This window comes from Lygodium microphyllum, unplaced genomic scaffold (genome assembly GCF_053477565.2).
Source record: "Lygodium microphyllum isolate KBCC unplaced genomic scaffold, Lygodium_microphyllum_v1.1.10 scaffold_32, whole genome shotgun sequence".
NCBI lineage: Eukaryota > Viridiplantae > Streptophyta > Polypodiopsida > Schizaeales > Lygodiaceae > Lygodium > Lygodium microphyllum.
The window spans coordinates 3,051,496-3,065,040 of NW_028229515.1; the positions used below are offsets into that span (position 1 = coordinate 3,051,496).

A 13,545-nucleotide genomic window follows, 5' to 3' on the forward strand; every position below is an offset into this window, starting at 1 on the left:
AAGTACTTACTCATAAGTCCAGCAGGAACTCCAAAAAACCCCATCTTGATCTCATATGTCTTCAAATATGCTGAAACATTACGCCCGTCAAATAGCTTCTTCTCACTCTCAACTGCTTCAATAGCCTTAGTCGCGCTATTTGCATTCTCCTGCTCTGAATAGAGTTGCCTTTGCTGAGACAACTGCTGTTGATGCAATTGTTGTTGCTGCTGCATATACATTTGTGTTTGCTGATTTTGGAGCTGCATATACATGGACATATTCTGCAAAATCTGTTTTAGATCCTCCGTTGAAGTACTTGACGCAACAGTCATTGATGGAGCTGAAGTAGAGGCAGCTGGAGTTGTAGAGGAAGCTGAAATAGAGGCTGAAGTGTCTCCCATCCTGAAATTTCTGCGACGCTTTCACGTCGGGTTCACCAAAGATGTCGAAGGTTTTGTGAAAGTAATGTCGCAACCACAGAGGTTATTGGTCCAAGATAGAAGATCAATCAAACAAGATCAAGATTCAATTTGTGAATGCAATGTCAGAAAATGACCCTATAATCAATTTGTTCAAGCCTTTAGTCTCTTGAATGTAGCAAACAGACTTGTTGGCCTAGTTCTTCGGAAAGGAAAAAGCTTGATAAGTCATAGAGAACTTCCAAAATGTCTTCACGAATCATTTTCCCCTCTTCATCTGCATCATAGACTTTAAACAAATGGACTTCACTTTCTTTTCGAAGGTTTGCTTTAACACTGAAAAACTGAGAGAAGGGTCACAAAATCCTTGAAATTCAAGCCAACCAACTCCTTTATCATTTTCTGTAGTAACATAACAATAAACTCTGGAACTGATAGTAACTTCTTAGTAGAGAAGAAGTCTTTCCCATTACATCATTGAAAACTGAGAGAAAGGCAAAATCTTCCATAGAGGAAGACAATTTCCTGCTATGAAACTGTTATAAGAGTCTACAGTGTTCTTGAACATCCTCAATGTCATATTGTGTGAGCATAGAGGAAGCATTTCCATTTTCTGGGAAAGGAAAACAGGAGCCTGCATTATCATCCGAAAGGTTATCTCAGAAAGGTAAGGACTATCATTTTTGCCATTCGATGATGGTGTTGCCGAAGAAAGCTACTGTTTCCACAGATTGCTTGTCCAGGTGGGATCCTCATTAATCTAGGTAGCAATCCTTTCCATAAGGCAAGTAAACTCTCCTCTTTGTAAATCAATCTAATTGCATGAATCATGCCTGTGTAACGTAACCTTCCCAACTCATCAGTCTTCTGAGCCATTAACCGAGTTTTTACAACATCAAAGGGCCAGTACACACACCCCCCGCAAAACCTGCTACAAAACTTGAGATCATGGACTGCCAAGGTTGTATAACACATCCATCACCCTCGTGTTTATTCCACACGACTGCGTCAAATGCATTTTTCACACTGAACATTACACTTTGATTTACACCATTTCTCATGACTGTAGGAGCAGCACCAACCCACAAACCAAGAACCACTTCCTCCCGGATAATTGTTGCAGCACAATGGATAGGACCTTTGTAGCGTAACAAATGTGGAGACAATCCTCGTTGCTGCTGAAGTCTGATCTTCACAACCTCAAAAGGAGTCACAATCACAAGGGCCTCCAGGACACCTGCACCAAATCCCGCAGCCAATCTGCCAATATGGCTAATCTTTCCGGTCTCAGGATCCTTGAATGCTATCTGCAGAGCTGCATTTAATCCCATCCGCAGAGTATACTTCAGGATTAAGTGTGTTGCAAATGGAGTGAGACCCTTCCATAAAGCTCTTACTCCTTCTTGCTGGACAATTGACTTTCCACAGCGCAAGATTCCCTTATAATGACCACCTCTGTCTAACTGAAATCGTGTCTTAATGACATCTATTGGCTGCAGACAGCATGCTTCCACAATCCCGCCAGTTCCCCCGAAATCCTTTCCTTCCTATATCCAGAATTCAGCACCGTTCACTGACTACTCTGTGGTGAAAGACGAAGAGGAAACTTCCACACTTCACGGCAAAGCACTTCAGCTGTTCGCAGTTTTCATGTTACTAGCATTTGCACTTGCGATTGTATGTATCCCCCAGACTTATCAAACTCGTTGGCAGAAATTATCTTCCCCTCTTGTTGTACCTGTTCTCTCCTTTTCCCCCATCCTGTGTCAGATCCATCCTTTTCTTCTCCGTCCCGTACTCTCCTCCCCTGTTTCTGCCTTTCTTCTCCCCTTATCCTTTCTTCCTCCTGCTTGTTAGTAGCTGGAGGTGTTGCAGGATTGACCCATGCTACCTGGAAAGATGTCCCTTGAAACCACCTACCTTGGATAAAGGCATTTTCTGCAGCACGCCTGGAGTTGAATGTTAATCGAATTGAACTGTTCCTTGCAAGGCTGTCCTCTGACTTTTGATCCTTATCCTCCACTTCTAAACTTGATAACTCTCCGAAATTCAGAAAGTGTTCTTTAAGAATTTTGACATCTGAGATGCCCTCTGGAAGAGGTGGAAGAATGCGAAATACTGTCGTGCGGTTATCGAGCTTGAAGCGTGAGACACTTGATTGAGGGGGACCAAGAGATCCTGTGCTTATCAAGCCTGAACGGGGGTAAGGGCTTCTCACAGGTGGTTGAATTGGACTTCCAGATAACCCAGGGCTGTGTCTAGATAAACCTCCAGCTGTTTGCTCACTTGTTATCACATTCTTATCAATTGTGAGTTGCTGGTTAGCGCAAGTCGTTGGTCCGTGCACATCCTCTGACTTCGTTGGAGGTCTGTTCTTCGAAGGATCAGTTTCGGACTCCCCCCCCTCTCGTCGGCTCCCAAAAACATTCCCCTCCTCTCTAATCCTCTGTTTCTCCTTTTTCCCGTCTATTTCCCTCCTTCACATCCTCCTTTCTCAGCGTCCCTTTCTCCCGTGTCCCTCTAAAACTGGTGAGCTCCGATGTCATCTCCTTGCTCCAAAATAGGCTCCTCTTCTTCCCTCATCTATTTCCGCTCTCTCCCTCCTCTGTTTCTGCCTCCTCCTCCCATCTTTCTTTCCTCCTTTTTCTATTTTCCCTCTCTCTCCCGATTCAAAAAGCTCCTCTTTCAAAAATAGATCAAAAGCTTTTCTTTTTCCAGCCTGATCCACATCTTCTTTAACCATTCAAAATCCCCTCTTTAACCTTTGTAACTCCCATATTATTATTCTTGGTTCAATTTTAAACCATCTATTCTAGATCTTGTAGGAGTTTTAGCTTCTTCCTTCTCCTCCGATGCGTGTGTAGTCACATATGCATGCACCTGTGTGTGCTCATGACCATGGCCACCGTGCTCCTATGTAACATTAGAGCTTTGCAAAATAGTAGCTGCCCAAGTCCACTGTGATACAATGACACTCATAATCAAGCCTGTCTTGATGCTCCTACTAGTTATATTGCACCATTCTGAGGTATGCTAAACATCAAGTAAGCTCTCACATTTGGCAAACATATCCACCAATGTACTTCGACTTGCATCTCTTGGAATTAGTTTAGTACTTCCTCACAAAGTCCATATTCGGCATATCTTGAAATAAGTGTAGCCCATGAGATTGCATCTCGAGTTTCCAATCTATCAAAAACCTTATTCTTCTCCATCTTCGGCATAGAATGAAAGAGCAAACATAACAACTAAGTATGTACAAAGTAACAAATCTCATGCACAACTTTTGGGTGGTTTACACACCTCGAATGCGCAGCAATACGACACCGCAGAAGATTTTGTTATTGATTTCATGAACGACGCTTACATTGCTGCCGCCCATGCTCATAGGATCACCCTTATGAATAAAGATTTCAGCATCATCAGCAGAGTCAGGTATAGGTTTGACAAAGTGCTGAGGCCCTTGCCATCCAATGATAAAAAAGCCTTTGAAATCCTTAACATTCCCCCAAAATTGTCCAGGAAAGAGAAAAAGCTAAATGTTGAGGATGTTACTCACCTTTACCCTACAAGGGGTGCCACCCAGCAGGAGGCTTTCTTGAGTGAAAAAAATCAGGAGGTGCTTGAAACTAAAGACGATGTTTACAAGAGGAAAGCCGCATTACTTGCTCCCGTCAACAGCGAGAGGATGGGCAAAGTGTATGGGCAGATTCTTGTGAATGTCTCTGCGGAACCTGAGGAGGAATATCTTAGTATATCTCCCAAGGACAAGCCCATGTTGGAAAAAAGGGATGTCCAACTATCTGACTCCGTGGTTTTTTGTTGCATAAGGTAAGGTTTATATATATTTTTTTTGCGCAAGTTAAGTCTTTTTGGTTCAAGTATATTTTGGATGAAATTTGTATTGAATAGCTTTTGCTATTGTCTGCAGGGCATTGGTCTCCTCGCTCACTCTCGATATCCGAAGAACCATATACATTGTTGATCCACTTCTCTCTGTGGAACTTTTTGCAAAATCTGGTTCTAATATTTCACCATTTTTTCGTAGCTTCGATAGTGTGACAAATTACCACATCTTTTTCCCTTATGTAGAAAGGTATTTTTCTTTTTCTGTAGAGGAAAATTTATATTCATTTGCTTTCACCCTTCTACTCACCTCTTTTATGAATTTGCAGAGGGCATTGGAGTCTCATCTACATTAATTGTCTTTCAAGGGAAATTATCTTTATGAATTCTCTCAGCGGTGTTCATGGTCAAGCACGAATGTATGTTGAAAGAAAATTACTTACTTTGATTTTATTTATAAAGAATATTTTGAACTTACAAAGCTTCCTTTTGCAGTGCTGGTAGACTCGTTTCTACATTTTTGGATACAACATACGAGGATCTTGCTGATCCTCAAAGGCCCTATACTTTTCTTCTACAAGAAGTTCCATTGCAAAGCGATGCGCATTCTTGTGGATGGAGAGTAATCTCAAACATTTGCAGAACAGTGGATTCAAAGTTGTTACAAATAGAAGGAGTGAATGTAAGTTAATTTCATTTGATGTTTGTGCAACCCTTATCATGATTTCTTTTCACTGACTTATAACATTTATTCTTACAGTGTAAGGACTATCCCGAATCATATGTTTGGTGGATAAGGGAGAGATGCATCGAGCTGATTCTGGACAAGGCAATCACACTGTATGATCCTGACTCCCCTCTTCCTCCCAAAACTTCAATGGCCAAGGGCACAAGCAAGGGAAAGGTCAAGGGAAAGGGTAAGGACAATGGCAATGGTAAAGGCAAGGGCAAATGCAATGGGACCACTGCTGCAGAGTCTAAGAAAAAAGGAATGCCAATGCTCTCTCCTCTTAAATTTGATCCATCCCCTCTTAAGCCCCAAGAAAAGAGACTACCTGTAAAGGTGAAATTTTTTCAACAATCAAAGAAAGGCCCTGTGAGAAAAAATATCTTTGAAGAAATCGATAAAGAATGAAAATAGCAAACATAAGCATACACGAGCCTTATTATTTTGGCTTTGTACATTTTTATGCAATTTTTGTACCTCATTGTGTAATGAAAATTTTCACTTGTAAATCTAATGTAATGTACATTTTATTTATACACATTCGAAAGGCAACTTGCTTCCTTATGAGTTCCCATTAAAAAATATATTAAGGACATTCTATTAAGATAAATTCCTGCCAAGTTTTTCATTCTTAAGGCTCAAAACTCACAATTGTGGGAGACAAACAACTCGTACAAAAGAAAGAGCGCTCGGCTCTTTTACCAATTGTTACACCATTCACTTTGAACTTATATCTAGGGGATGTATTGTCTAGCAATTCCAAGGTATCCCTCACATATTTCAGACTCCAATTGGAAGTAACATTCACCTTCTTTACTTCTTCAGGCGGCAAAACGTGCACCGCAAGTTTATATGGTGTGTAATCTGTATCGGAATCCAAGGGAACCCAAATACCCAATCTTAGTTTGTATCTCTTGTAATCAAAGCCCAAAGCAAGAGTTTGGCGAGGGATACTGTAAGCCAAAGCCAAGGATTGAGGGCATGCACTACACCTCAAGATATCACCCTTATGATCGCACTCTCTAGATTTCCAATGCATCCCTATAGTGTTGTCCAAATCCTCTTCCGAAAAGTTTCTACTTAGCCAGGATACCTTCGTTCTTTGTAAATTTGCTGTTTTGAAGCAAGCCACGAAGATATGGAGGGGTACAAACCATGATAAACGTATTCTTCTTGAGATCCTTCCAGTTGTCATGGACTTTTTAATATCCTGAGATATTTTGAATTTGAAACTCTGCACCGTTACCTTGTCAAGAATCTCCCAGTTTAGAGATGAAAGACTTGGCAATGGCAAATCTTCGATATTCCCATACCTATCCGCTTTAGAGGGAACCACATACTGTGCATAATATATAAAAACCTTGCATTCACTATAAAAAGACACAGTTTGATTGGCATAAATAATGTCTGCCAATACCTTATGAATGGCATGGAAAGTCCCACTTAGGCTTTCCACAGGTTGCCATTCAATACTTGTTGACGGAAAGATATCTACAATGACGAACCGTTTGTTAGAACTTACATAAATGGAAAAGAATTATATACGTTATTCAACTTATAACTTACAATGTGTTTGTTGGGGAACACGTTCGTTTGGAGGCAAGTGCATATCCTTGGCCATGTAAACATGTTGCACCTTGACAAACTAGCCTTCGGGCATAATTTTGAAGGCAATGATACGCCCCTTCCAGTGATGTTTTATATCTTCTCGTTTTCTTCTTTTCACCTTATGAGAGCCCTTGCAAGAAGGCAGCATGGTAACCCAATCGTTTACAGCAAAGGTTTTGGACTCAAAATTTCCATCTACTCCCTGGCTATAGACTGTGCAAGAGTGTATTAAACGAGAAGGGCACCTGGAGGAAGCCATGAAAAGAAAGAAAGCGCAGAGAAAGAAGCTCAAAGAGGGGTGAATGAACTAAAAAGTAGCGCCAAGAACCCAAATGAGTATGTATTGGGCGCCAAAAACAATATTGAAAGATCTTCCGACTTTCAAAAAACTCATTATTAATTTCATCACATCTCTGTCACGTATTTTGTCAGATTTGTAAGTAAATAACGTCTTTGGGACTCCAAAACATGTCAGACTTTAGGGGGTTTGGCTAAAAAAGAAGAGAGAATCACGAAATGGACTCCACTATCTCTAAAAAAGAGGAGACAAGAATACCATATTCTTGCACACGTGGCGAACTCTCTTTGGCCCTTTCCTTAATTGCGTGATTAACAAAAGTGCATTTTTTGAAGCGTTTTTGGCCCTAATGTCGCATCATTAGCTGATCCATCACGCAACTATCTATAGCATTAGGATCAAAGTGGAGCATTGGGAGGCCACGCTCCTACAGGGTGGGGTATTGCCTAAGGAGTATCCTAAGCAATCTAAGGTAATTACAAGTGGTAATAAAGGTGGGGTCAGGGCATGACGAGAATTGGTTAGTGAATTGGATAAGAGTATCATATAAGTTTTTTGACATGAAGACGAGGGCATCTTCATATGTAGTACAGTGAGGATTATAGATTACATGGAAATCATAAAGGCTGTGGGCACCGGAGTCAAAATTCACTCCCACCCTTTGAGGGTAAGGCATAAAGGTTGGGTCATTCCGCTCGAAGGGCTGAGTGTTGCAAAAAGCCATCCAAGTGTCCAGGTTGGTGTCGTAGACCCTTCTTCTCCATGTTGGCATTTGTAGGCGGGCATAGATTGTGATACTTCAAAAACTTTATTTTGCCAAAATTTGGCATCTTCTGTGGCCCATAATGTGGGGTTCAACTCTCTCTCCTCCAACCATCTTTGTCCGAGCCTGCTTTTGATGTTAATCACCTCCTCCACCACCTTGATAGGTGACACTCTATGTAGGGTGGTGGGGAATTGGAAGTTGAGGTCAAAGGGGCTCCTAGACATTTCTTGCCTCTCCCAGATTAAGAGGTTGGCGTAAAAGCTTGCTGGGGTGTCATCCACACATGATGGGATAGGTGCATGGGTGCCCTAAGTCCCTTGGCATTCCATTTTCTCCTTGTCTCCTCCACCATTTTTTTTCTTCTTTCTCTTAGTGCGGCCTTTCTTTTCGCAAAGGTGTTTGTGTGTTGTTGCTCTTCAGGCCCTAGGGAAGGAGGCGGTGGGAAAAGCTCATCTTCATGTGGTCCCATTTCAAAGTTCATGTCCACCTCCCTTTCTTGGCTTGGCTCTTGCTACTCCTCTTCGAGGAACGCAAGTGCATCCACTTCATATGAGGTTAATCCTACCAATAGGAGATAATGGCATTGTTCTTCTAGGCTTCGACCAACTCTAGTAGATTGTGGTGGCATCTGTAGTCCAGCCTTCAGCGCCCTATGAGCCATTCCCAGTTTCTTTTTCATTGCCTCTATGGACTCTCGCTCCTTTGCTTGGGTGACGTCTAATAGGGTTTCTAGAAAGGCGCATTGTTGGGTGTGGAAGCTCACTTGGGCAGCCTCCACTCTGCTTTCAGCAAGTATATTTTCTTTTTTGGCTTGAGCAAGGCGATGCGCCAAAGTTTTGACCCTTTTTTTATTCTGATTGGCCCATTCCTCTGCCCTCTTATTCATGTCTTCGAGGCTTTCCCCTGTCTCTGGGCTAGCACTATCAGCCTTTGTTCTTGGTCTTCCATTTCTGCCCTTAGCTGTTGTTGCTCTTCTTGTGCCATAGTAGCCTCTTGAGTTAGTCTCTCCATCTCTGTTTCACACCTGCGAGCTCTTTCCTCCCTCAGCTCCTCCAACTCTTCTATGGCTTTAGTGAGCTTCTCCATTTGAGCTTGCAGACCTTCATAGAGTGCCACAATCTCTTCATTGTGCTGTCATAGGCATTGCGTGGCCTCGATTTCTCCATTCAAGCACACCTGCCATTCAGCTTCTGTCTCTTCCTTAGCTTGTAGCTGCTCTTTCAGCTCATTCACTTCCCTTTGGGGGGGCCATGGCCATTTGGCGTGTTCTCTCCAGCTAGAAATGCCACCATGGCCTCCTTTTCAACTTCAATATCTGCTATCGTGGTTCTCTTCTCCTCCTTAGCTCTCTCTAGTTGAGAGAGGAGCTCTTTGACGTATTGTTCATAGTCTTCAGGCAGGGCTTCTCTGTTGTGGGGACAGAGGTTGTAGAGCCTGCCACCTTTTGCTTCTTAGGGTCTCACCTTGACTCAGCTTCTGTATGGTCTTTTGGTCCCTACCAGGGGGGTTCCTTCTCCTACTCCTTGGCCCATTTCCTTATTTACAAAGTAATGGACCCAAGCCATTAGGTTGCTGTTGGCATCCACTTGGGTCATAGAACTGGGAGTGGAGATGGTGGTGGTGATGGTGGGCGTCATGAGGGTGGGTATGGGCGTGATCAGGGCCTTGCCCTTGCCTTCTTGCACTGCAGGTGGAATGAGCTCAGGCACATAGGTGCTTGAGTTAAGCCCCTCATCTTTGATGGGGCTCGTGGGTTCCGGTTCATCGTGTCTGGGCTGCTGCTCAATGAGCTTGAACATGGAGAGGGCCATGTCTTCCTCCTCTTTTTTTCTCAGCTCCTCCTCCTCGTCTTCTTGCTTTCTCTTCCTCTCCTCCTTAGCCTTTCTGGACTCCCAGCAAGCCTTTTGCAAGTTCGCCTTTTCTTGTCTCCTCTTCTTCTCTTCCTGCTATTCTTGTGCAGTTTTCTTTTTTGTTTTCTTAGCCTTTCCCCGGCTAGTTTGCTCTTCTTGTTCTTTGCTTTCCTCTTCTTCGCTCAGCATCATCTCATTGGACTATGCCTCCCATTCTTGGTGAGGTGGCAACTTGCTTGATGTTTCATCCACCCTCTCTCCTCCTTCTTCCTGCTCCTGTCCCAAGGCTTCCTTGATGATTGCGGTGAGGACCCCATAGAATCCAATGGTTGCAACCTTTGAAGACGGAGCTTTCCTTTTAGCTTTGGTGGCAAGAGATTCTCCTTTAGTGGGCTGCCCTCTTGTTGCCAAGGCTTTTGTTGAGGTTTCAATGGTCTTTCTCACAAACCCGTTGAGGTTGACCTCATCTAGCAACTTTCTTGTGACACTCTCTAGTAGGGGGATGTTAATGTGGCTCATGATGGAGTTGTATCTTTGGCTAGAAAATAGCTCGTGTACCATCTTGGCTTGATTTCAGGATTAGGAATGTTCGCCAAGCTGATGCTATCATTGGTGTGGACTTTTACCTTGTCCATCCCTAGTAAGGCATATACGTCTCTTTTTGGCTTCCTTTCTACTTTGTTTGCCAGGCCCAATGCCTATTCCACTAGCTCCGGTGTCAATTCAATTTGCACTTGGTGAGTTCCCTTCCCCTCATGCACGGTTATGGTGCTGTGGTTTCTATGGAAAGTCCTCAGGAACTCTGCATAGTGGAAGTAGTCCACCCCCCGGCTCACTGCTTTCACTTATTTTTGTAGATTGAATTGCTCGATGATCTATCTTACTGCCTGTTCTTCAATGGCTGCGTCATCTAGGTTGAAGATATGCCAGAATTTGAACAGGTTGAAGGCTCGCGTTTCCATTGAAAGTCCATACTGTGCTTGTTCTTCCTTTGAAAAAGGCAATTTGCTAGCCTTGTCTTGGCTTGCCATGATGGGTGCCTATCATGAAGCCATATTCACCATTAGTGTTTTTCAGAATAAGCAACAGGAAACGACTACATGCTTGTTGAATTGAAATGCTTGTGTGTAGAAGTAGACTTTTCCTTCCAGTAGTCTATTGATTTTAACTTTTATCAACCTTTTCCTTAAACACAAGTTGTTGCATTTTACCCTTGCAATGTGTGCTTTTCCTTTATTGTTTTCTTTATGTGTTTGGTTTGGTTCACCTTACCCCTGTTTGGTTTGATTCACCTTACCCCTTCCCCCTTCACAATGAAAAGAATCCTTCTTAGGATGAAATGGTTAGAGGATGAAGGGACTTTAGTGCACGATCTTAGTGTTTTACTTTCGCATGAGCTAGGCATAGAAACTTGGATTATATTCTAACCAAGCATAGCGGTCCATATCGAAAGGGCGGATGCCCACATGTGTAATATAAGTGAGGACATCAAGTAAGAAGTCACCAGAGGCCACTCTGCTGGCAACATGCAGCTCCTCCTTGGTGAGGATGTGGTCTAGATAAGGGTGTTCTTTAATGTGGTCTTCCATGGGTCGATTACGGAGGGTAGTCAACACCCTATATGAAGTTGGAGTGACATAGGTTGGGTCATATTCAAATGCTTTAATTGTACGTCGCTGTTCGGCATTGGACATTATTTGGCCTCCCTCTAGCTCCCCATTGCAATCATAGAGCATACCATTTCTACAAGAAGGGGGAATTGTTGTCAGCAAGCCGTTGCAACTTCTTGATTTTCTAGTTTGTGGCCATGATTGTGCTCTTGATATACGATGTGATGAGACACTGTTTGGTTGCTTGATCCTTGGATACCTCGGTTGCAATTAACTCCGTAGTTACTTCGGAAGCTTTAATGAATACAAATTCTAACTCCTCCCAAGAGCAAGGGAGCGCTCACACTTCCGTCGCTATAGGTTCTTCCAAGAGTCCTAGATCTAGTCGATTGTAGCTTTTAGCCAATGTCATGAAAGTAGCGTCCAAGCATTGGAGGCAAGCAACCAAGTCGTCCCCAGTATTTCAGTTAGAATTGAGCGCCATTCATAAGAGGGTCTAAGCACGACAGGGTGGTTGAGGTTTGACAACGCTAGAGAGGTCAGTAGCTAATGGTTGTCACTTGGTTTACTCATGAGTTTGTAGCTTGGCCTTATGTTTGATGGGCATGGTTGTGGGTGCAGGGGACGCACTACTTGGTGCATTTGAGGGTTGAGGGGGGGCATCAATGGGACTAGATGGGGTCGATTTGTTAGTAACATGTTGCAGTTTTGGACGATATATTGGCTTATGCCTTGCTGAGCTAGGCTTTAGAGGTTCCATGGATTTAGCGGCTTGAGGTGCTTATGGTTTGAGTGGTTATGATGGGATATTTTGTGTGGGCAAGCTTGAGGATGGCATTTGAGTAGTGCCTTTGGATGTTTGGGCTTTAGGCAGCCAAATCTAGGTATTACCTGCATGATAACCTTGCGCTTGCAACAAGGCCTTGGGAACCCATTGTCACTTCATCGTACGCTGATGTTTATAGTTTCGTCTCGGCCTCCTAGGTTTCAGGTATGGATCCTTAGCCTTGCGAGGCCACGTGTTTCTATTCCTAGGTTATGCTCTCTGTTTAGGTACCCATTTGAACCGGGGTTCATGGGATTCAGTGTTGGTTCTAGTGGGTTTTTGGCCTTGAGACTGGGTAGGTTGTGACAAGTCCTGACCCCCCTCCTGAGACTTGGCGGTGGGTTTCTCTACCAGTGGCTTTGTGGACTTGGAAAGAGTCACATTGCCCTTGCTAAAAGCCTTAACTATGCAGATGTTACCCATGGCTAGGTGGATATACTGCGACTCATAGTCGACATGGCAAGAGGCTTGCTTATTGAAAGTTCATCCTAATAGCGATTCTATGCCTGCATTCTTAGTGTTGGGCAACACATAGAAGATTATTGGCACACTTTCAGTCTCAATAGAAACCGCAACCCTACACTTTTCCAAAAAAGTGTAGGGTTGGCCTCCATAAGGGGTGAGGTTAGCAATAGTGGGTTGCAACTGCGGTTTGCCAATTTGGGTCCAATGGTCATGAGCCAAGATGTTAAAATTGACTCCCTCATTGATCAATGAGTTGATGGTGCATGTGCGTTTAGTAGTGACTGTCATGTGTAGGTAAGTTGGTGGTATTGCTTCCTCATCCTCACCATCCACCTTAGTGATAGTGGCTACTCGTATGTGGATGGGGAGTGCTAGCATTGGGGGACTCATGTAATGGGTCCGTGGGAGGGAAATACTTCTTTATGCAGTTGCCATTAAAGAAGCCTATGCCCTCACCCTCTAGGGTTTCTAGCTCGACATTGCGAGTTCGACTGATGGTTTGAACCTTAAAAGGTCATAGCCCTCGAAACTTTAGATTTTGCTTATGTCCCTTGACTGAGTACAACAAACTAAGTCACCCTATTTGAAGATGCACTGCTTGACATGCTTGTCAAACTAGCTTTTGTGTCGTGCTTTCTCACATATGATCACATGGGTGGCTAGAAGCCGGCGGATTTTTGTTAAATGCTTGAGTTCAATCAAGCATTTCGTCCATGCCCCCTTCCCATCCCATCTTTCTTGAATGGTGATCCTGAGGCTTGGTACAAAGAATTCCAAGGGAAGGATTGCCTCTATACCATATGTCAATCTAAAGGGGGTCTATCCTACTCCCGTCTTGTAAGCCGTGCAGTAGGCCTATAAGGTTGCCATCAATTTGTTATCCCAATCATTGCGTGACGCAGAGACGACCGTTTACCATGATTTTATTTGTTGACTTGGTTTGATCGTTTGCCTGAGGGTAGTAAGGTGAGGATTTCTGATGGATGATTAGGAAGGAGGATAGGAAGTGAGCTATCACTTTGTTGATGAAGTGTGTGCCTTGGTTGTTAACTAATTCAATGGGGCAGCCGAATCATGAGATCACTTCCTCCCATAGGAACTTACTGGTGGTCCTAGTGTCATTCTTTCTCGTAGCTCATGCTTCTGCC

The 13,545-nt window shown here is 43.4% G+C and overlaps 1 pseudogene; it reads right to left on the bottom strand.

Annotated features, from left to right (window-relative positions):
- Positions 1-1,055: 1,055 nt before the first annotated feature.
- On the bottom strand, positions 1,056-9,457 carry LOC148009230 (mitochondrial succinate-fumarate transporter 1 pseudogene; annotated as a pseudogene).
- Between the last annotated feature and the right edge of the window lie 4,088 nt (positions 9,458-13,545).